Source organism: Canis lupus, chromosome 21, assembly GCF_003254725.2.
Source record: "Canis lupus dingo isolate Sandy chromosome 21, ASM325472v2, whole genome shotgun sequence".
NCBI lineage: Eukaryota > Metazoa > Chordata > Mammalia > Carnivora > Canidae > Canis > Canis lupus.
The window spans coordinates 10255257-10279781 of NC_064263.1; the positions used below are offsets into that span (position 1 = coordinate 10255257).

The window sequence follows — 24525 nt, forward strand, 5'->3', positions numbered from 1 at the left end:
GCTTAAGCAACTAAATTCAATTTTCTATAAAAAAGAATATTGGGTAATTAAGCAAATACAATAACATATATCAAACATATTGTATAAGTTTACTGGTTATCACAAACTTCATATATAAATATTATGTTTCTGGGAGATTAACAAACCAAAAAGTTCATAGTTAAATAGTTGAATATCTTGGGCTGTTCTCTCCTTCTAAGCAAACATAAAGAGAAAAGCTCATATAATCATGATAAGAAATGGAATCTGTATAGATACCCACTCCTATCGAGATGCATTCCAACACAACTCTTAATTGTAGAACTATTATAATCATGGAAATATACATGTTTTCTTGTTGTCTTTCCTTTATGTTGCTTAGAAGGGCAATTTCACATGTCATGAGAGGAAAATAAAGTCAAAATTATTTTCTTCGCTAGGTCTGTTATCCAATTATAACATATCTTTATAACTAAGGTCGGTCAAATTAAAACCTATAATTTCTGATCGTCAGTAATAAAAGCTGCCTGTACTTTATCTAAATTGTCCTCAGCCACATTATTGTATTTCTGAGGCTGAGAATCAGAAATTTCAAATGTGGCTATTTCAGCAGTTTAGGGAATGTAGGATAAGGGCTTTTTTTTGTTTTGTTTCCAATATCTTTCTTTGTGAGAGCAAAGATCCTGTTTGGACACAGCATCACACTGAGAAAATATCATTAGTAGATAGCCTTTTAGGAACTTAGACTCTTTCCCTGTATTGGAAAAAAAAAAAAAAACACCTAAAGTCACAAATTCAATGTTTTTGAAAATATTTAGTTTACTCTATGCAAAGAAGCATGCTGAGGATTCAAAGAGGAACAGGCTAAGTCCCTGTATTCTGAACTGAATGTGCATGGTGTTTTACAAATGTAGTAGATAATTATAAATAAGGAATGTTTATAAAGCCACTATATAAGTACTAATAAAGCAGCTCCCTTTAAAAATGTATTAATGATTCTCTAATTAAATTTGGTATACTTTAAAAGAATGATGGAACGTCAAACAGATGCCTGAAGAATCCTAATTCTATGTTTTCAATGTTTTGAAGAATTGCTAAGGGATCAGTAATTATTGGAGACATTTAATAAATTTTAATTATTTGTTACAAGTTTCAAAACATTAGGATCCAGTGAAAAATATGAGCTATTTGGCAAGCCTCAGTTAACACAAACTTTCCATTAACCAAAATACTTTAGCCTAAATCACCACAGGGTAAATGGAGATTTATCACACTGTCAGGAAACTTACATTCTAAAAATAAACATATGTTTGATTTTGAGGAAACATATGCTATGTACAGTAATCTTAGAATCAAATATATTAAAAATACATTTCTCAAATTTGTTTCTTGTTGAAATTAATTTTTCTAGAAAACCACGGATTGAGTTTTTTTCTTCACATTTGGTAAAGTATTGCTTTCCTATTTCTTCATTGCATTTTCTAGTCTAAAATAAATACCTGTTTTTTAATTCCTCTTTTTAAATTTATTTCTTGAACATCTATTCCCAGTGTTCTATTCAACTCCCAATATTTAAACCACAACTAAATTCAAAAGTCTCAAAAAAAAAGCCTGTCTTCTCATCCGAGTTACAAAATTATTTACCATTTGTCACTCGCCTCTCCCTTAGCTTCTTTTTTTTTAAAGATATTTATTTATTTTCATGAGAGACACAGAGAGAGAGCCAGAGACTTCACTTCATTGTCTCATATATTCACTCACGGAGAACAGAGAGAACATTTGTAAATCAGGGAAAGACTGTATAGTTAGTACAGGAGTATAAAATGAAAGGGTAGATGGGCAGCAATAAGTAATCAGGTAAAATATGGCAATTGGGAGGATGGGAAAAGAAGCAAAGAAAAAAATGCAGAAGATAAAGTGAAGGAAAGAGAGGCACTGAGAGAATTGGTCACAAAGTTACCACAGAATACTAGCTAATGATGTCTATTCTCTCCATTAACCATTTGAGGGTGAGCCTTTATTAGGTTAGCTTTAAGCCTCAAAGAGCTTCTAATACATTTAACAGGTACTTAATAATAGGCTTAATTTCTATTAAGAAAAAAAAACCCTTGCATTTCTTTACAAATCCAAATATAATTGTTGCTATAACTATGAAATGAACAAAGTACATACTATTATACCACTACACGTACAATTGATTTTTAAGGAATGCTGTTAGATTTACTATTGCATAATTGCAGACTTTGTTCTGGTCATATCATGGCATGTGAACACAACTTAAGCAAATTGCAGTGGTTATATGTTTTCCCAGAGTTAATCTATATTTGGTTAAATGTGTTGAAGTATAAGGGTTTTTTTAGATTTAAACATGTTCTCAATCTGTTTTTAATTTTCTGCCATTTAGTTTTACAAGGCGCAGTATTGTAGAAAGTGGTGCCACTCATTTCTGAAATGCCATAAAACCTCTTGTACAATAATTAAGTCAGGCCTCATATAAAATTCGTTTTTTGTTCATTCCTTTTATAGTAGAAGTTTATGTCCACAGTTTAACCTAAAAGAAATCAAACAAATATATGTGTGCCCAAATCACAAGAGGACAAAAAAACAAGACATTTGAGTTTAAACGAAACTCTGATTTATTTAATTATTGATATGAGAACAAATTAATGCACCTTTTAAGTCAAATATCTCTTTGGGGTCTGCATTTTTCTAGCTTTCTTTTCAAAATGAAGGATCAAACATGGTATATTTTCCATCCACAGAACAAAGCAAAGATCAACACAGACATAATAAGGTACTAATCTCCTTTATTTGCAGGAGTGTTTGTAATAGAAATAGACTTTCCTGAGGACAAAGTGGGATAAAAAGAAGCATTGTGGAAAAAACTCTAAACTTAAAGTCAGGTGGACAAATTCCTTGATCTACTTTACCATCAATACTCTAGGCACATGTGGACAACGTGGTCAGGTGCTCTGAATTAAAGTTTCACCCCTAAGCTAAATCCATGGCTTTTATTGTGTTCCAGAGTGGATATAAGGACTCCATAAGTCTTTTATTCTAGTTGTGTATATGTATATAGTTGTGGTAAAATACACATGACATAAAATTTACCACTTTAACCATTTTAAGTGCACAGTGCAGTAGTATTAGGTACATACACATTGTTCTGTAATCAATCTTCAGGACTTTTTATACCCAAATTTTATACCCATTAACTTCTGCCTCCACCCCCCAGCCCCTGGTAACCACCAGTCTACTTTCAGCTTCTTCTAGGAGTGTCACTACTCAAGTTACCATTTACAACAACTTACCTGTGTGGATTGAGGATTTTCTCTGACCAATAATATTGTAGTGATGACAAAGTGTACTTGGTAAGTTCAGTTCCAAAGATATATGTTAACACCCACTCAGTGCCAGGTTCTATGCTAGATTCTGGTAATATAGAGAAGTTTATTAAAAGAAAAAATCTTCATATATTGTCATGTTGACTACTTATTTCCGCCTTCACTTCCATAAATCCATTCTCTTTACCTTCCATTCCTGCCTTCTTATATTTTTCATCTTAGAGTTCTTTTTATCTATTACACCTTAAATGTTGTTTCCCAATATTCTATCCTTTCTTCCCTCACTAAATGATCTCATCCATATATATGGCTATCAGTTATATACTGATAGATCCCAAAGCTACAATTCTAATCCAGAGCTTTCCCTTGATGCCTATTTGTCTCTTCTTGGAAACCCAACACACACCCCAATCTAAATCTAAAACTGATCTTGTTACCTATCCATCTAGATTTATTTCATCTTCCATTTCTTGCCTAAACTATTGCAAAGTCTCCCAAATTATCTCTTTGTTGCCAAATTCCCACCTGTGAGTCTACCCACTAAGGCTTTGTCAGGGTGAACCTGCTTACCAGCATGTACCCACTACCTTTGTCCCACACTTTCCTTATAAAAAACCTGGAAGTATTTTCACTGCTTCAGAAACAGTCTTGAGGCACTAGTCTGCTGTCTGCCTGGTGTTGGTCTCACTGAAACAAATTTCTTTCTTTTTGCACCACAAAAAAAAAAAAAAGGGTAAATAGGATTTGTCATTTCCCTGCATAAGACTCATTTCTGACTCTAAGCATCCATATAATAAAGTCCAAATTCCTTTATGTGACATTAAAAGCTTTCCTGACCATATCCCTACCTACAATTACAGCCCTGTGTTTTGTGCTGTCTCACACAAATTTCCAATTTTCAAATAAACAACCCTATGCCCTTTTCCACACTGGTCCAACTGTGCAGAATATTTTACATCACAATTTGTCAATCTGATGAACTACACATCTTTCAAAAACAGTTCAGGAGTTACTCTCTAATGAAGTTTTCTATCACTCCACCTTACATCCCAACAGACAGAAAGGCTCTAGTGATTTCACTGTAGTCAATACATACTTCAGTCATGGCATCTACAAATATTAACTCTAGTTTTTATGTGTTTGTTTTACCTTAACATACTGTAAGCTTCTTAAAGACAGCAGTTACATCTTATTTGTCATCTTATCCCCAAACTGTCACAAAGTAAGTATACAATTAGTGATTGGCGAAAGCATGATTATATGAATAAATTAATGTAAATGTTTCTTCCCCTCAACCATTTCAAAGTCTAATGGGGAAACACAGACAAACATCAAAAATTATAATAGCGTATATATCTGCAATGGTTGACCTGCTGGCATTCTGATATTTCCAGATAGGTCAAGGGAAAGCACATACATTCGTTGTGAACAGGAAGTGTTTTTCTGTGTCTTTTTCAATTTGTTAATATCATTCCTACCATTTCCTAGTTCTACTATAGCTATATAATTGGTTTTATATATCCGCTAAATAAATCAGCTAAATACAAACTTAGATATGAGTACAATTTTATAATATAAAATCAAACTATCCATATAGTAGTTTATTTTCAGAGACACGAATTTTATGCAAAATAGGTGAGAATATAGCCATTTTCATGAAAAATGTATTTTTACCATGACCTATATTCTCCAGTTAACAGTGGTTATGAATTAGAGCTCATTTAAGGTTATTGTGGTTTTATCTGTTGACAAATTGTAGAATATACTAAATAGGAAGATACAAAAAAATCAAGTGGATAATGGGACCCGCTATTTGAATTTCTGAATAGTTCCCCAGGTGTTAGTCATTTTTTTTCCCATCGCAGTAGGGTCAGGGTAAGAGGGCTGAAGAAGATGGAAGAATGATGAATGTAATGAGGGGAAGAGGTTGAGGAAATTATTCTAGAACCCACGATTTAGGTTTCAAATAAAGATACTTTCTTAAAGGAAATGAAATTGGTGATCTCAGTTTGCTCCCTAGCAACTACTGTAGCAGAGATGCAATTTGAATGCATCAATGTGTTTCACATATTGGGAATCTCTGTGGAAATGTATAATGAGCTCCTGTTGGGGCAGTTTTCCATATTATGCTTCAGTGCTAGGGCATGCATTTGTCCGAATGTCTATAGCATCCTAAGCTGCTAAACAAATTTTAAACATTTTGGAGATAAAAATAGTTTGAGGCTTTCCCTAAGCACTCTCCAAAGTATCAACCTGATAACAAAGTGCAGCCCAAAAACCTTAAAAATTAAAGCCTGCCTCACTTGAGTACTCAGCATGACAAGAAATTGGCTGACATTTACATGGAAAACCACATATCCCACATGGCTATTGATGAGCTTATTTTTAGAAAGAAATACAGTTGTCATTTAATCAAAATGTAACACATTGGTATGAAATTTGATGAGCTAGCACAAAGTCAATTGTTTGATGTCTTATTTCCAATTAACTTAAGACATATTTTAATTTTCCCTGCTTCTTAACAGTTCACTTTTAAAAATCCATTCATAAAAATTAAACACAATGTGCTGAATTTAAATATCTATCTTTATCTGCTTCTATTTCCATCCTTTTCTTTTTCAATCCCTTGCTTCCTTTTCTCATTAAATTAAGATGAGACGTGAAGAGGGACTGCCATCTACTGGTACAAAGGTAACATTTCTGAAATAGTTGAACAGCACCCGGTATTGAAATATTTATTTATTTATTTATTTACTTATTTATTTATTTATCTATTTATTTATTTATTTCCAAGGACATCGCCAGAGACAAAGAAAAGGTTGTGATGCTTTAAGCACTTTAAATGAAAACCTGGTTGATATATTCATTCATTCATTCATTCATTCATTCATTCATTCACTGATTTCAACAAAATTGAATGTAGAACTTCCAGTATTGCCAAGCACTGAGCTGAAACCACGAAACACAGAGATTTCTAAATCATGGTACTTGATAGAAAAACCATTTCATTTTCTTTCCCTTCTCTGTTCATGTGCTGTTGATAGTATACAAATCTGTTTTTGTAGCATGCACTTGAGCTAATGGATTGAGCCTCTGAGGATAATTTCTGGAAAGTATTAAATATTAACAGGCTATGCTGCCAGCAAAAAATCCCAGTAGGACTCCAGAAGCATACAAATCTTGTAAATACCTTTTCTTCACTCATTCAAAATCAAGCCTACTCATTTTAATATATTTAATAATCCCTTTAAATATTGCCATTCACAAAGGAATGGAGACAACATAGAAAACTAGTTGTATTGAGTGTGTTCCTTAATTGGAGACACAGATAGGAATTTTGGAAGTGCTACAGAATAAACACAGATATTGATTTCACAATATTAATACTGATCGATACATCAAGAATGTTCACCTGGGAAGCTTAGGCAAGCTTTCTCTAGTACCTATGCTCCTGATTCTGATCAAACCAAAACTCACTCAAGCAATGAAAAAGCCACAATGCATATGATCATTAAAAAGCAGTTAAAAAAAAGGATTCTTGTACAAACATTAGAAATTAGAAGTAATCAGTTGTACAGTTTTGTAATTTTTCTCTGAAACTTTGGTTTTCCCCCTACACATCAACTTTGAAGACAATTAGACTTTGAAGATGATTCAGTGACACTTATGGCTGAGCCCCCAACTCAATTAAATTGTTGCAAATCCAAACTTTCTCAGTCTCCATCTACCCATAGTTATAACACTCATAATTCTCTTTGGCAACCAAAAAAACACATATCTTTCATTTGCTTCTATAAACCTAGTCAGAGCACAATGTTTGCCTGTTATATTTCCCCAATACATTTATATGAAACGACTGAGTGAATATTATTGAGATTTTCTTGCGTGGGGGTAATTAGAAAGGCTCCAACCAGTGATGTGTCAGTGCTCTGTTTTGTTGTTTCCAGAGTCTTAAATTTGCTCTTTAAAAAATAATTATGGTGAGATAACTTTTGACTTACAGAAGAGTTGAAAAGACGATAGAGTTATCTTCTAGCCTTCATTCAGCTTCTCCTTCATATTAATATCTCATGTAACCAAGGTATAATTATTAAAAGAATTTAACATCACTACAATTCTATTAATAACTCAACTACAAATGTACTTTGGATTTCCCCAGCTTTTCCACTAATGTCCGTCCTTATTTTTATTCCAGGATACTGCATTGGACTTAGCTGATATACCTCTAGGGCCCTCCAATCTGTGACAGTTCCCTGGTCTTTCAATTTTTCATGGCCTTGACACTTCTGAAAAATACTGGTCATAAACTTTGTAGAGTGCCCCTCATAGGGCATTCATGTGTGTTCGTCTGATGTTTTCTCATAATTACAATGGCATTATGGATTTTTGGAAATAATGCCACAAAGGAGAGGTGTGCTTTTCATCACATTATATCAGGGGGTACAGGAGTGCCTGGGTAGCTCGGTCGGGTGAGCGTCCAGCTCTTGGTTTTGGCTCAGGTTATGATCTCATGGTCATGAGATTGGACCCCAAGTTGGGCTCTGCGCTCAGCGGGGAATCTGCTGGAGATTCTCTCCCTTTGCCCCTCCCCCCACTCATGCACTCATTCTCTCTCCCCGCCTCTAAAATAAATAAGTAAATATTTATATAAGGAGGTAATGATATCAATATGTCTTATTACGACAATGTTAACTTTAATCGCTTGGTGAAGACTCTATCTGCCAGCTTTATCCACTATAATAAGCTCTACCTCCTGGGAGAAGGAGAGAGTATCAAAGAATTTGTTACTCTTTCTCCAGGTTCAAGTAGATTTCCTCACATCAAGTGCCAATCAGTACTCAGTTGAAGACTTGAGGGGAATCCTTTTCAACTCCTATAGCTTTGTCCTATCCTTGCTAACATGTTGCCCTCTAAATCTCCTTTGCATTCTCAACCCTGTTTTCTCAACTTAGGGAAGCTGTGAGGTTCTGTTTGGGTTCCTCTCCCTGTACTGAGTCCTAGAATTTCTCTTAAGGCAACAAGTTGCATAAATAGTAGGATTCACTTAATTTGTTTTCCTTCTCTCAGATGCTAGCTTTTTCAATGTCTGAAAACCATTTTTAAAAATATTTTGCTTATTTTTTGTTTGTTTAAGGTGAATGGGTAGATCTAGGCCTTTACTCCATGTGGCCAGAAGCAGAGGCCTGACCCAGTGTTTTAAATACCATCCATGTGCTAATGCCACCAAAAATAAAAATTTTAGTTCAGAACTCTCCCTTGAACTACAAACATATCCTATTTCTTATTTTGTATTTTCCCCTAAATTCTTATTGACATTCCAAACCCAGCTTATCCAAAACAGAAATCGTGATTCACTCCCCTCCTATTTCTCTTCTCTCTTTCCAGTCTCAGAACATGTTACCACTACCCCCAGATGTTCAATTCAAAAAGTAGTAATTATTCTTGACTCCTTTCTTCCTCTAACTGCCATATTCAATACATGAGCAATACATCATCCTATTGATATATTTCAAAATACATGTCAAATTCAACCTCTTATCTCTGTCTACACTACAACCACTCTCAGACTTTCTCATCTAAGCCATTGCAGAAACCTTTTTAAAAAAGATGTATTTATTTGTTTGTTTATTTATTTGAGAGAGAGAGAGAGAGAAAGTGTGTGTGGAGGAGAGGGGCAGAGGGAGAAAGATACTCAATCAGACTAGCTGCTGAACTTCAAGCCCAATGCAGGGCTGGGTCTCATGACCCTATGATCATAGCCTGAGCTGAAACCAAGAGTCAGAGGCTTAACCAACTGAGCCACCTAGGTGCCCTGAGACTTCTAATTTCCTTACTTCCAGTCGTGCTTCTCCCTTTTCATTCATTATATAGCAGCCAGAATAATTCATATAAAATATACATAAGGTTATGTTACCTCCCTGATAATATATTTTTAACAGCTTCCCACTGAAGTTAGAAAACATTCCACACACATGATCATAACCTTCAAGGATTTTCTTGATCTGGGTACTGTCTTCATCTCCAACCTCATTTGGTACCTCTTTTTTCCTCCATTCTAGACACATAGGCTTCCTTTCTCTTCTCAAACATATCAAGCATCTTCCCACCTCAACACCTTTATACTTTTTATCTCCCTTTCCTAGAATGCTCTTTCCCCACACTTACAATATGGTTGTTGTTGTTGTTTGTTGTTGTTTTCCTGTCATTCAGATTTTAGCTTAAATGTCATCCTCTTCAGAAAGCATTCCTTGGCCACCTATTTAAAGTTGAGCTCCTATCCCCAATTACTTTCTTTTGTGTCATGGTATTTAGTTCCTTTATAACACCTAAAATAAGTTTTCATTATTTTGTCTCCTTGCTTCTTTATTTATCCATTGTTTCTTAGACAAACTCTTAGAGAAAGGAAATTCATCTTTTTCACTACTGTATCTACATTGTATGGAATAGTGTCTGTTACGTGTTACATGTTCTATAGAATGTCTTGAACAAATGAATGGAGACATAAAGGCTTTTTTCATAGACAGGAATGAGGCTAATGTCATTGTCCAGGCAAGATCTGACTTGGTAAGTAAGACTCTAAATAAGGAGTCAGCAAACAACAGTCAGTGGGCTTGTCTCCTAGTTTTGTAAATAAAGTCATGTTGAAACACAGCTACTCCTATTTTTTATGTATAGCCTGTGGCTACAGTGGCAGTAGTTATAGACTGTATACTCTGGAAAGCCTAAAATATTTACCATCTGTCCCTTTAAAGAAAGTGTTTGCCAATCTCTTAATCTAGACATACGTAGAGATGTTGAAGATATAGCAGGAAAAGTAGAATATCTAAAGCATTACTCTCAGACCACAAATCTGTGTTTTTTATCCATGATAAAATTATCCATGATAATCCACATGTAGTTCATCTCTCTCCTACTTCATGGTCTGTTCCCTACATTCTGCCCTACATTACCCAACCTCTGGGTTAGGATAACCTCCTTTTAATAGTGTGTATCTCATGTTTCTGAGACCTTGACTAAAAATCTTGAAACTTCCTCCTTTACTACTGTAAACATAAAGCCAGGATTTGACTTACACATTCTGTAGTTTCTCATAATATTCCAGAACTTTCCAGTTACATGTGCTGATTGAAACACCACCATCACTCTTGCTATTTATTTTGTATGTTGAAAATGTTGCCATTTCATGAAACTTGTTAAAATGCATATTGTTTTTGTCAGAATTCTATTAAAATGTAATTTCAACCAGAAACAGTGATCCATCTTTCTAGGACCATTAAGTTCTTTTTTAGAAAAGCATTCAATGCATTCAACTTTCCAGACTGTTGTAATATCAACTAGGCCACTAGAAATGCAATGTACCATTCCAGTGCTTTCCCAAGTTCTTAAAATCAACCCAAAGAAAAGATTTTACTCAACTAGCAATGAGTACTGGTGACAAAAATTGAACTCACACTTTTTCTGTCTTCCAGCAGTCTTACACTTGGAGGCAGAAAGACTTAATTCATCTGCCAGGGAAGCCTCAGATTTACCTAAGGTTGCCTCACTTTCTCACCATTCCACCTTGTAGGACATGACTTGTCAACCACATGACTTGTCAACCACATATCAGACGCACAATATTACCACCTAAACATAAATGATGTTATAATATCATCATTTCCTGTTCCAAAATGAAAAGTGATAGAGGGGTCATCAGATCACAAAGAAAAAAATCTGAGTTTTGGGAGGGAGGGGCCTATTATGAGCCCATGTACTCTACTTCTCTGCTTTGCTTTCAGTCTGACCACAGCATGAATAATTAGGCTAGTGGTATCAAATATAAGTTTGTCATCACAGGTAACATTGGTCACTACAGGAGAGATGGAGACATATTAAGTTGATGTGAATGCTTCTATAGGTAACTATCTTTGATACTTTATGTCTATAGAAAAGCAACCAGGATGATAATTTGAATGCCTTAACCCCCAAGCTTATACTTTAAACAAAACTGAAACAAAATGAAAATAACCTGTTTGTCTACTTTCCACAGCCCATTCTTTCATTACTTAGTACATCCTGCAGCAAAAGTGTAGGAGTGCTTTTAGGTAAGCAGAATCAAAATCAAAATGAATCAAAACAAACTTAAAAAACAAAAAACAAATGAGGAAGCAGTCTTAAAAGTTTACTTAAAAGTTATTTATGGAGTGCATAGTTTAATATTCAAGTCTCTCAGATTAAACCTGATAACATCTAAATAATATGTATATATGTAAATAAAATTATATTAAGGACCAAGGAACAGGGTATATCACATTTTCAAATGTTCCTCTATCAGAATAAGATATTAATTTATCATTAAGAAACCAATTTATATTATTAAGATATGCTAAACTTCTGTTAACTAGAAAATAATCTTTCATAATTATTAAATTTATAGACTCTCTTTTCATTCCCAATTTTAAGAATACAGAGATATTTTATATTAAGTATTGAATACCATTGATTTTAACTTTTTTACTCCTTTCCAGCTTAATATTGATCAATACCAATATCTCACTGAAGAAGAAGAAAAAAAACCCAAATTATAAAAGTAACTGTACGTATAAAGCAAAAATTTATAATGCAGTAATATAAAAAAATAGTTATCTTATCTGTCTAGCAAATGACCCGTAATTCGATATGTGATGGGAAAGTATGGGAATGGGCTCAGGTTTCCTTCAGTTTGGATAATTTTTCTTACCTATTTTTCCAAATACTTACAAATACTTCGATTCTGTTCTTCTCTTGACTAAAATTCTCCTAATTTCTCAAAAAGATAGGTTAGTATAGGAAGAAAAATTACTTTTATTCAGATTTTCAAGATTTTTTTTCACATAAATGCAGCTTCATTTTTTCCCTGCAAGATAATGGTCTCCATATGGAGTGAGCAATCTCACCTTCTTATCAAACTAGTCCATCTTTCGTACATATTTCCAGCCTGAGCATTTGATCATGCCATTCTTTCTACCAAAATGCCCTTCCCTCACGCTCTCTTGCATCAGGGAACCGTTCAGCTAAAGCTGATACCAACAAACCATTAGCAATCTCAAGTCTGGTGAATTCAGTTAGCCTCTATACTAGCAATACTCTGTATGTTTGGCATTTCATAAGACATTCTGTTAACCCTGCCTACCTCTCCTTCTCTAAGTAATACCCATCAGCAGCAGCAATAAATCTTCATTAAACTGTATTATGTACTAAATTCTATTCTAAATGCTGGCACTACAGTGAGTTATAAGAGACAGCAAATATATTACTAGGTACTATCCTGAATGCTGCGAATACAGTAAAGCTTTCAATGATTCACAATTTAGGTGGTGTTTAAGTTCCTATACATTAAAAAAAAAATAAAATAGACTATGATAATAGTATCAAGTGATTACACAGAATGTAGATGAGAACAAACTTCAGAGAAAGAAGATATTGTTGTCAACAGGAGTAGTCCAGAAATACATTTTGGAGTCCAAAGCAAGTAGGAAAGAAAGATACTCTAATTTTTTTTAAAAAAAAAGGAATGAACAAAATTGTGCAGGTGAGACTATCTGGAGAATATATGGAATCTTCACATAAGAAACAGAAAATTTGGGATTAAGGCCATGAATGCCAAGTCAAGGGCCTCAATTTATTTTATAATTTATTTTATAGAATGACAAAGAGCAAATAGAGACTTTTGAACTGTGGGTAACATGAACAGAGAATGTTTTACAATGATTAATCTGGCATCAGAGTGCTATACAGATTGAGAGTAGGAAGATGTTTTAGGAGATTTTTGCAGAAGACTAGGATAAGATAATTGTGCTCTGCAATATGGTAGTGCCAGTGGGATTTTTTAAGTATAGTGATATAACAAAGAAAAATCAATAGAAATTTGTGAGTGACATATGAGTCACTCTCCATAATTTGGAGAGAGGCTAAGATTAGAAAAAAATGCTGGTTTATGAAATTTTGTACACAGAGCAAAGTCAAGATCAGTGCCTAGAAGGTATAAAACAGAGAAAAATTGCCATGTTATAGACCTCATTTTTTAAAAGTCAAGTGGACAACATTTTTGCTCTTCTAATCTCTTTGTGGCTTAATTTTCCCTTCCTAGGTAGCCACATCTTATCTTTCTCTGTTTTGACCTAAACTTTGGCAAATAGAGTCATTCAGTAAATCCTTTCTCTTCTGTAATTCTTTTATTATTAATTTATTTAATATATACTTATTGAATGCATACTAAATGCAGTCACTATTTTAGGTAACAGGGATACAACGATGAACAGAAGAGACACAGTGCCTACATCATGATAGTTATAGAATGATGGAGAAAACATATATTTAACAAATAATTTCACAAAAAAATATTTAATATGATTATTATACATGCTATTAGGTAAAAGTATAGAGAGCTATTAGAATTTGTAGCAGGAGGAATTAACCTAATCTGGCAAGAGGGTCTGAGAAAGATTCTCTGACAAATTAAAACAACATTTAATCTGAGACTTGAAGGATGAGTGTGAGTTAGGTAGGCTAGGAAGAAATTGTATATGTGTGAGTGTGAGAGAAAGAGAGGGAGAGACACAGAGACAGCAAAAGGAAAGGAGGGAAGGAGAAGAAGAGAGGGGGAGGTGAAAGGAATATCTCACATGCAGGAAACAGGATGTACAAGAGCTATGAAGGGAAAAGAACTTTGTGTATTTTAGGAACAGAGAGGTTGGTGTATATGGAGCAAAGTAGGGAAGGGGGAAATGAGTCAAAGATGAGGATGGAATCATATTGTCTGAATCTCACAGAATTTATAAAGCTATGAAAGGCCTTTAGTGGGGGAGGGGGTATTTTATTTCTTTTTAAAAAGATTTTATTTATTTATTCATGAGAGGCACAGAGAGAGGCAGAGACATAGGCAGAGGGAGAAGCGGGTTCCTTGCGGGGTACCTAATGCGGGACTCAATACCAGGACCCCAGGATCATGACCTGAGTCAAAGGCAGATGCTCAACCCCTGAGCAACACAGGTGCCCCTAGTGGGGGAGAGGGGTTATACTCTGGTGAAAGTATGAGTACTAGAATGAAGAAAGAGAAGATCAGAAACAAAACCACTTGGAAGGCTATTTTTCTAAGTCCAGGCAATTAATAATGGTGACTTATAGTAGTAGCAATAGAGGTTGTGAGAAATGAACATATTCAAGACATATTTTCCACATAAGGGAAGTAGAATTGACAAGATTTGATAATGAATTGGATATAAGTGAATGAGGTAGAAGGACTATCAAGGATGGCTCCCAGGTTTCTGAAAAGAACTCTGTGGATGAAAAGCTACTTACCAAGACAGCTAACATTAGATAGAAGAGGAGCTACTTTGATGGGGACAGATCATGGATTCAGTTTTTGATAGTGAGGCAGCAACATGGAATATTGAAGTAGGCCACTGTATGTATAAGTTTGGGATCAATTTGGATTTAATATTAAAGCTTGAATGAAGCATTTTTGGAGGGAGATTTCTGATAAGTAAAGTTATGTAAAAATAATTTTCATTAACTATAGCTTCTATATTAAGTAAAACAAAATCTTTATCCAACATGAATCTGGAAACCTAAAAACTACACTTATTTTATTCACTTAATTAAAATTCTGATAAGAAGAAATTATCTTTTCAAAAGAAAGTCAACTAATTTGTCTAATAATAGTGTTGAGTGATTATTATTCATTTAAATGCAAGCAAGAAATGTCCAAGATCAAGTTTCTTCCTGTAGAGAAAGACATGATATTTGGCAAGCTAACATGCTATCTCTTCTAATCTCTTTGTACTTTCCCTTGTTTTTTCTGCACAAAGTAGAATTTTTTCATCAATCACCTGTGGATTACAAAACATATATAGTTGAGAAGAAGCCATTTAAAAGATACCTCTTTTTCTCAGAAGATCAAATCTTTAAGAAATATATAAACTATTATATATCTTGCTAGGCAAGAGGAAGTTGGATAAAAATAGGAATCAGATATAGGTACTTGCCCCTCAAGAAGCTTAAAGCCTGGTAGATATGACACAAAGTTGCAATAATACAAGGAAAAAATAAGAGTAAAAGACAGTACCTAAAATGCTGTAGTAATTCAGGAGAAGAGTCTACTTTTAACTGGTAAATGACTTGAGGTTTATGGTGGACATTGTTATCTATCTACTCAGAATATAATTTTTATTATATTAAATTATGAAGCAGCCATGAAATTAATGACCTGCCAGCTCCAGGGGTGAACCTTGACTAGCTTAACCCAAATATAGGCCTTGTAGGACCTAATCTGATCATCACTGCTCTGGCCACATGAGTGAGCAGATGACCTAAATTAATTCAGTGTGAAGCCAAGGACTTTTATTGAATTGAGGTAGGGGATGGGAGAGTTCTCTCTGTCTTCCTCTACATGATATGGGAAGCAAAGGTAAGATTTAGAACTGCTGCAACTCTGTGACTATTAAGAAAACCAACCTGAGGAGAGAGATCACATACAGGAATTGAGAGCCAAAGGAATCAAGGATAAATGGCTTTGGGGCCTGATGAATGCACTTGAAACATTCCCTTTATCTTCATTTTTCATTGGCACGAACCTTCATTTCCTTTATTAATCATACCAATGTATGTGTTTCTCTGTTACTTATAATCAAACTGTTCTAACTGCTGAAATATTCACAAAGAAATTAGCATCTGAGCTGGATTGAAAACTGGTTAAGATTAGAGCCTAGGGATGAAAGGAAACATTCTAGGTGGAAGGAAAGTAGGGATTTTCTGTGGTAAAATGCATCTTAGTTTCACTATAATAAAGACTGAATAACGATACAGTGTAAAGCGTTGTTTAAGGTAATGGGGTGGCCGCCCTGGTGGCTCAGCGGTTTAGCGCCACCTTCGGCCCAGGGCGTGATCCTGGGGACCCAGGATCGAGTCCCATGTTGGGCTCCCTGTGAGGAGCCTGCTTCTCCCTCTGTCTGTGTCTCTGCCATTCTCTGTGTCTCTCGTGAATAAATAAATAAATAAATAAATAAATAAATAAATAAATAAAATCTTAAAAGAAAAAAAAAAACTTTCCCTGTTAAAAAAAATAAAATAAATAAGGTAACGGGGTTCTAGTGGAAGTGAATGCTTGGCTAAGTAGCCTGGATATCATTCTATAGACTAGTGGTTTCTAATTATTAATAATCATGTACTTTTATTAGAAAAATATCTCACCCCATACTTTGATATTTATTCACTTATTTATAAAGTATATATTCTTTATTACTCTAATGATACAAAGAAAGTTTTAATATGGTTCTTTTCATATTGTAATGCCTCATCTTGAGTTTTTACTTAAATATGCTCACCCCTCTTTGCAATCCACTGTGGGACAATGACAAACCACTGCAAATTTTTAAACAAGAGTGTAATATGATGAGAACTATAGCTTAGAAAGATACATATGAGAGCAACATCTATAATGTATTTTTATAGATATACTGGAAATAGGGCAATTTGTTAAGTAAGGATTTTTTTCAATAAGCCAGTAATCCAAGAATAACTGGAATTTTTAATTTGCATAGAAGCAGTGGAAAAAAAAAGAGGTGAATCACATAGGTATCATGCAGGTAGAATTGGCTAAAAATATATATTAAGTATACGTATTTACATGATAGGAACTCAATACATTATAGTTTCCTTTTGATTTCTTTAGAATTGACCATACTTAGGAAAGGGAGATAAAATTGGACTCAACATTAATCGGCCCAAGTTCATGGCTATATTTGTAAATGCTAGGAAGATAGGGAATAGAAAATTAAGAAGTACACATTTATTATCTACCTTAGGTTGGATATTGGAAAGTTAGATAAGATGTATAGAAAAAAGAATAGAGAAATCAAGGACTTTTCAAAAGAACCTCATCGAAAGTTAACCATGTGGTAACTGAGTAGGAAGGAATTGGAGGACATGATTTTTTTTCTAAATAAAAGATGCTGTCAGGTGACTAGAGACATTAGTCACCTAGGTCACACAGAAATGCAGTTTTGATCAGCGTAAGCAGGAACATTTAAGAACTCATTTTGTCTGCCACTGACAAAGTTATAGTTTGTTGATACGCAGTTTTCCCTGCTTTTGTCAATAAATGCTATACCCAGAAAAATAAGATTGATAAAAAATGAGAATTTTTAAATGCATAACTTAATGTAACCTGAAATTGAAGCACCATGTAAAAGTACTAGGTGGGAAATAAACCAACCTAATAATAAGTCCAATGACATACTGGAAGCACTTATTTCCCACTAAAAGAAGATGCTCTGTCAGGCACTTAAAGAAATGCCAATGATCTAGCCTCAGCAAATATTCTAGTAGATTGTAGATTGTTTCATTGTAGATTATGAAAATCTCGTCTACAGAGCATTCAATACTTTGCTTTTTCTTTCACTGGTCCTCTTTATATTTATGCGTCATTGTGCTTTAAGAAATCAAAAATCATATTCTGGGTAATAAGCACTGAAGTGAAACAGTCATTTTTCATGATTTGTTAATGCGTTTATGGTTCACTTCCTTTCCTCATGTATTTATCTATTTCTGCATATCTAAACAAACACTAGTTTTTTTGTAAATACATGCTACACGTTATTTTAAATATATAAATGCCTTTAATTTCATACTTTTATCAGATATCACAAAAAATGTTCAGTATTGAAGAAATTGTGTGGCTCAGTAAATAGGTATATTTTTAAAAATACTATCAAATGGTTGAACCAATTAGAAAATACAAAAAGATTATCTTATTAGAATAACTCAGAGCTGTATCTTTTAATGTGTAGCTTCCAGACAGGAAAGGAGGGAAATTTTTAGCATGCTGAAAAGATAGGCAGAAGGCCCAATCCACTAGCCCCATTCCTGTAGAAATCTCCCAATTGCCAGCTTCCAAGTCTTGCAAGGACCGATTCATCAGAAAGCTCCTATTAGTGACCACTCTTCAAATGTCACCAGTACTTGTAAAAGATTTTTTGAAAATGTAATGGTTATTTAAATCTTAATGTTTACTGTTATGTAACTATTATTTGGATGTATTTCTGCACCTCACAGCATAGAAGCCCACCTACTACTTTTCAACACAGTGTCCTGAGAAGAGCAGCTGAGTCCTGAGTCCTGAGTCAGCTAGGAAATGAGTACCTGTTCAAGCTCTGTCACTAATCATGGTAAGAATTGGGGAAGGATGCTAACCAACCTAAAAATCAGTCTCTTCATCTGCCTTTAAGTCTCTCAGAACTTAGATTTTACACTGCTTCATAACTTAGTGTTGTTTGTAAAACAAAATAAGGCACAAATCAACTTATATTATCAAGTACTGTCATTAAAAGTGTTAAATTACTTTGGATCTTCTGGAGGCCCCAAACAAACAAGTACTCTGGTACTCATTAGCCAGAAATTTGATTCCCTCAAATATCAGCTTCTGAGATATATTTCTCCTACTCTCCCAAGACTATTCCCAAGAAATATGATGTCAAAGATACCACCTTTATGCACATTCTTAATTCCTAGCTAAGCTTCCTGCAAATCCTATCTACTCTCTTTCGCAAAACAGTAACCTTTTCAACTCTCACTCTTCAATCCTAGACAGGATCAACTCTACAAATTTATTCCATATCTCCTTTACATTTAGTGCTGCCATAGATCTGTTTGACCTATCTAAACAGAGAGCTTACTAAACAGAACACGCACTTGGCTTTAATACTCCAGTGCAAAAGATAGAAGAAAAACCTTCCACTGTAAGCGAGAAGAGTACACTGATCTCTACTCCCAACTCAATTTTATATATTTTTTGCTCATTAACTTGTTTGCCTTTCAGATGCCATGCCAGAGCTTTGTACACACATGCACACACACACACACACACACACACTTTTTATATATAATCACCTTATGAATTATGCTGTCATAATAAATATTTTATAGCTGAATTATGAAAACATAGAAAAATAAGTAACTAACCCAAGATCACACAGGTGAGAACCATGGAGCCATCTGAATTTAGAGTAAAATAGGTGAGGGTGTATGACAAGACTACTGGGCAGAGAATGTTTACCAATAATATTTAGTAAAATCATAATTAGAAATCTGTTGGCTGGGATGCCTGGGTGGCTCAGTGGTTGAGCATCTGCCTCTGGCTCAGGGTGTGATCCCAGAGTGGCAGGTTGAGTCCCACATGGGGCTCCCCCACATGGAGCCTGCTTCTGCCTGTGTGTGTATGTCTCTCTCATGAATAAATAAATAAAATCTTTAAAACAAAATCTGTTAGGAGTTTTATATTTAGGTAACTTTTGGCATTTGTCAAAGTTTGTCAAAAGCTTTGTGAACATCCAAATAAACTATGTCAAATAGTTCACTCTTACCATATTTATATTTTATCATCTCACACAATCAGAAAAGGCTACTGTTCATATGCATGCTCCTTCTAGAAGTGCAATCACACACTTTGCCCTATTATATTAAACACATTTTGGGACATATATTAGCTCATTTAGTTCTCAAGACAAAATATAAATAAGTAAAAATCTTTCCATTTTTAAGTTGAAGACATAGAAGATCAGGTAATTTAAACTACTTGTCCAGAGTCACCCATTTTTATGTAGTAATACTGAGATTCAGTTTTACTCCAAAGCCCACGGTTTTCCTTTTGTACTTTACCTTTCTGCCATAAATTAAGTATCCTTTAATTTTTCCTTAAATACTTCTCAAATTCCACACTATTGCTATAAAAAATGTGACATTTATTCATTTGTAATAAAAATAGCACCCACTCTTTATTATGATAGATATTATTATATCAATGCTATATTTACATAATCTAATTTAATCCCCTTCGCAACGTCATGAGGTAGATATTATTATTCCTACATTACAGACAATAGAATTAAAGCCCAAAAGAGTTAACAAACTTGCTCAAGGTCCCATAGCTAGAAAGCAAAAGAAATAGAATTTGGCCACAAATACAACTATTTGATACTAAAGACCATAATTTTGTGGGTTTTTGTTCTGGTTTTTTGGTTTGTTTATTTTTCCATATTTTATTAAAATCCTAATGAAATGAATCTTACCACTAATTGGCAAGGACTACAATCATCAATTCAGGAAATGTTCTACCCAAATCACTCTTCTAAGCCTTCCTTCTCTCACAAAACTACCAGTCACAAATCTTCCAATGTTATCCCACAGGATCAAGTGAAGTATTTTAAAATGGGTTTAGTTCTTTAATTTATAGGAGACAAACTTTAAAAACCAACCAAAACTAAACCCACTTTAAAATACTTCACTTAATCCTATTTTCTTTACCAAGTCTTGTGCTTTGCTTTCCTTCCAAATCTAAATTCTTCAGCAAAATTCCACAGTCATCTTTATATCATTCACAAATTATTTAATCTTAATCTCTGTGATCTGAGTCCTACCTAAATCCAACTAAAAACTATTATGGAATTTTGCATTCATTATTTCGTTAGTTCACCAAAGTGTGAAAAAGCTATGGATGCCTAAGAGTTCGTGAAGAAGGCAAAGAAGAGAGAAGGAAATGGCTTGTTGAGATCACATTTGTAAATAAATTTATGTCCTCTAATCCACGTCATTTGCTCTTTCTTTGATTCTCTTTGCTAACATCATATTTTTCTGCATACTGTATGTAACTTCTTACTCATCTTTTTCCAAGTCCTGTTTTTATGCTTTAATTCTCAATGATAGCCAATGTCATATATCTCCTCAAATCTGTCAAGTGACAATGTTTATCCACTTTTCATGCATTCATCCATCACTCACTTATGCATGCTTTCTCCTAACCTCCTTGTAATTCATTCAAAGAAAGCCATTTAAAGGAAAAGTGCCTTATTCATAAATTAACTGCTCTTTCTCTTTCTCCAAAATTAAAATTCAGAATTCCAACACTAAATGTCAATTCTTCAAGCCTTCAGTTTGAATTTTAATTTTTGTGATCCTCTAAGGCAATGATCTGGAAAGATCAATCTATAAAGATGGAGAAAAAAACACTTGTAATTGTTTCAGTGTTTAGATGTAAGGGCTTATCTTGGAGAGATACATTGAGTCTGTTTTGTTTTACTACTCTCTGAATATATTTTAATTTTTTTTCATTCTCACTTTCAAAAAAAATATCCTAACCCCTCTTTCTACCTGTTTAAACCTTATACATTGCATCATATTTAGTCCCACTTTTAATGTTTCCATGAAGTAAAGACCATACTTTTAATCATTACACTAAAGCTTGTAGATCCAGGATGCTTGGGATGCATTTTATTTATGGAGGTCGTATCTGAATTCTACTAGTTCTTTGGGACGACGATCAAGGAAACATTAAAATAATGAGAAATAATAGGAGAAATTCTACAGGAGGAGAGGAAATATATGAGAGCTCTCTGAACTTATTGCTCGGTTTTTCTATAGTCCTAAAACTGCTCTAAAAATTACAGTCTGTTGATTTTTAAAACTGTATTATTTTCCTTTGAAGACCCCTTAAAATCATAGTGGATGGCCCTGTAGTACTATCATTGATAAGATCTGAAACATCCTAAGCATAGATCAATGAAAGGATGTATGGATCCTTCTAATGATTCTGGTATGATGACCACAAATAGGCGATCTGCCTGCTAACAATTATAACACCATTTTGAAAGGAGTAGAAAAGTGCTTAAAATACAAAACATCAGGCAAACTGCAATATAAAAGACATTTTCAATATCAGTGAAGGGGAGCACTCTCCTTCCACCCCAAATCCCATAATACCTGTCTGTTCCCTTGATTCCTGTACCCGACTTCATGCCTGTAACAATTCTTGGTACCTTATTGAGAATATGGGTCATTGATCCTTCCATTAAGTCATGTCACTGTACTTTATTCTCTGTTGCAAAGCCCCTGGCAACAATTTGATTTTCAGCTGAAGAATGTAAATCAGACAAATGTTAATGATAATGTTAAATTTTACATTACAATAGCCTTCACATTAAATTTTAAGTCAAAAAACTATAAATTAATACATAATTCACTTCTAGAAAAGTAATTTAATCTCTGATTTATCATTAAACATTTTTTTTTAATTTATGATAGTCACAGAGAGAGAGAGAGGCAGAGACATAGGCAGAAGGAGAAGCAGGCTCCATGCACCGGGAGCCCGACGTGGGATTCGATCCCAGGTCTCCAGGATCGCGCCCTGGGCCAAAGGCAGGCACTAAACCGCTGCACCACCCAGGGATCCCTCATTAAACATTTTTAATGCCAGGTAATTTATTTAATCCTCATTCCAAAACATTTGATAATTCGATCTTTACTATCAATTATATTACCACATAACAAAAATTATATGCTCTATGTGCCAAAAGTATGTTATAAAGTCTTATGACTGAAAAAGGGAATGGGAATAGCCTTATATGATTACGATCTTGCTATTTAGTCTAGTAAAAATATCTCTAACTTCTTCTTCCTGACATATTTGTAGATAAATATTGTCCGTACATTGAATACTGCTAGTTTATGTGCTTCCTAGTTGATTTTATTCCAAAGTACAAATGGAAACATTTGTATTCTTTTCCTTCCACCTTTGGTATTTTAAAAACTATGCTATCACTTTATCTTACATTTTCATGAGTTATGGCCTAGACTCTAAATATAACCTATTCAGACCTTGCAAGATATTGAAAATGTAAAAAAAAAAAAAAAACAACACACAGAAAAATAAAGCTTACGTGACATAGTAACTGGAGGATATATTGATTTTAAAATGGATAAAATTAGATCTATTTCCTTGCAGGGAGAGAATGTAATGTAATATTGCAGGAAAGTAGAGATAAGAATAATATATACTTATAAATAAAGATATTTTTTAAAAATAGGAAAATATTTAAGTAATTGACTAAAGAACTTTGTTAATGCTGATATAGAATAAGCATCATAGAGCATTAGTGGTGGGAACAATTAGATATTATAGTAGCCAATGCATCACTTCATGTATCCAAAGATGCATAAGTAAATATTAAAAATGAACTATGGTAGAAATAGCCCTTAGGGATTCAGTGATTCAGAACATATTGACCTAGAGGGATTGTGTGAAGTTTTGTTTGTGATGAAAAAAGCTCCTCTGGAATTTTAGTCCATTTGGGAAGGTAGGCAATAATAACTAATGTTTAGAGCTTGCAAGAAGCATATAAAAGAAGCTCCACAGTAGAAAATTGAAAACATAGGAGTAGGCAAGGGAAAGCCTCTCTGGGGAAGTAACCTTGGAGCTGAGACATGAAGGTTAGTTAGTAAGTAACAGGATAGCAAGAATGGGCAAAATATAGCTTCAGGTAGAGGGTACCATTGCCTTAATGTGGGAAAAGAATTTTGCTATAAAAGTAACTTTCATGGAAGAGTGTGGGGGTAAAGGAGAAAGTGTCATGAGCTAAGACTAAACAGTGAGTTGGTTCCAGATATTGCCTGGACTTGCAGCCCTTATGAGGTATCAGAAATATATTCTGAATGCAAGAATAACCATGAACAGAGTTTTAAAAGGTAGTGAAATAATATAACCTGGGTTTTTAAAGTAAGCATATGATCTGATACATGGAGAATGTATTCAGGAAGGCAACAGTGGGAGTGGTAGACATACCTTGTTCACCTTCCCAACATCCATTTCCTCATCTCTTGGAAATAGTCCTTGATGTTCCTTTAGGGAATATCTTTCCCACTTCTCTGTCCCTGTGTATCAGGTAGGGCTGACCCTACTTGAACCAGAATTTCATATAGCTGCTTTTGAAAAACTAGAGCTGTGTTTCCCTCTGGTCCAGCACCTGGAGCTGAGATGCCTATAGGATCTTTCTTCCGGGTCATGTATGCATGAATTCTGTAAGGCCAAATTATCCTTCCTTTCTGAAAAAACTATTGGTACTAAATTCACTATATCCTCATATCCATGTCTTCTATCCCAGCTTGTGTGAAGATTTCATGTGAACTGTGTGCCATTGTGGCAGTGGCAGTGTGAGGATATAAGTTGTTTAAGCTATCTCTATTTCTGTTCTCGTGTCTACAGTTCTCAGTATGTCTGCTACCTCACCTACCATCCTACTCATACTATCTTTTCCTCCAAAATAATTCCAGTGGGCTTTCTGGAACTCTCCCTATAAAACTAGTAAATCCTTACAATCCCATCAGATTCCCCAAACATTATTTTAACTGAAAAATA

At 34.3% G+C, this 24525-nt stretch overlaps 2 long non-coding RNA genes across 3 annotated transcripts in view; one reads left to right on the forward strand and one right to left on the reverse strand.

Moving 5' to 3' along the window:
- Positions 1-1005: 1005 nt before the first annotated feature.
- The window catches only part of LOC112642030 (uncharacterized), a 43021-nt gene continuing 19501 nt past the window's right edge, over positions 1006-24525 (reverse strand). The window contains exons 6-9 of one of the 2 annotated variants that reach the window (XR_007404692.1): positions 22095-22245; positions 4473-4535; positions 3291-3411; positions 1006-2530 (exon numbers count right to left, since the gene is read on the reverse strand). This is a non-coding gene — a long non-coding RNA (uncharacterized LOC112642030). Of the gene's footprint in view, positions 2531-3290; positions 4536-22094; positions 22246-24525 lie in introns of both variants that reach the window. The other variant, XR_007404691.1, reaches the window with a different exon arrangement.
- Positions 11352-18508, forward strand: LOC118351871 (uncharacterized). Its single transcript, XR_004808049.2, has 3 exons — positions 11352-11407; positions 11831-11898; positions 18396-18508. It is a non-coding gene; the product is annotated as an uncharacterized LOC118351871 (long non-coding RNA).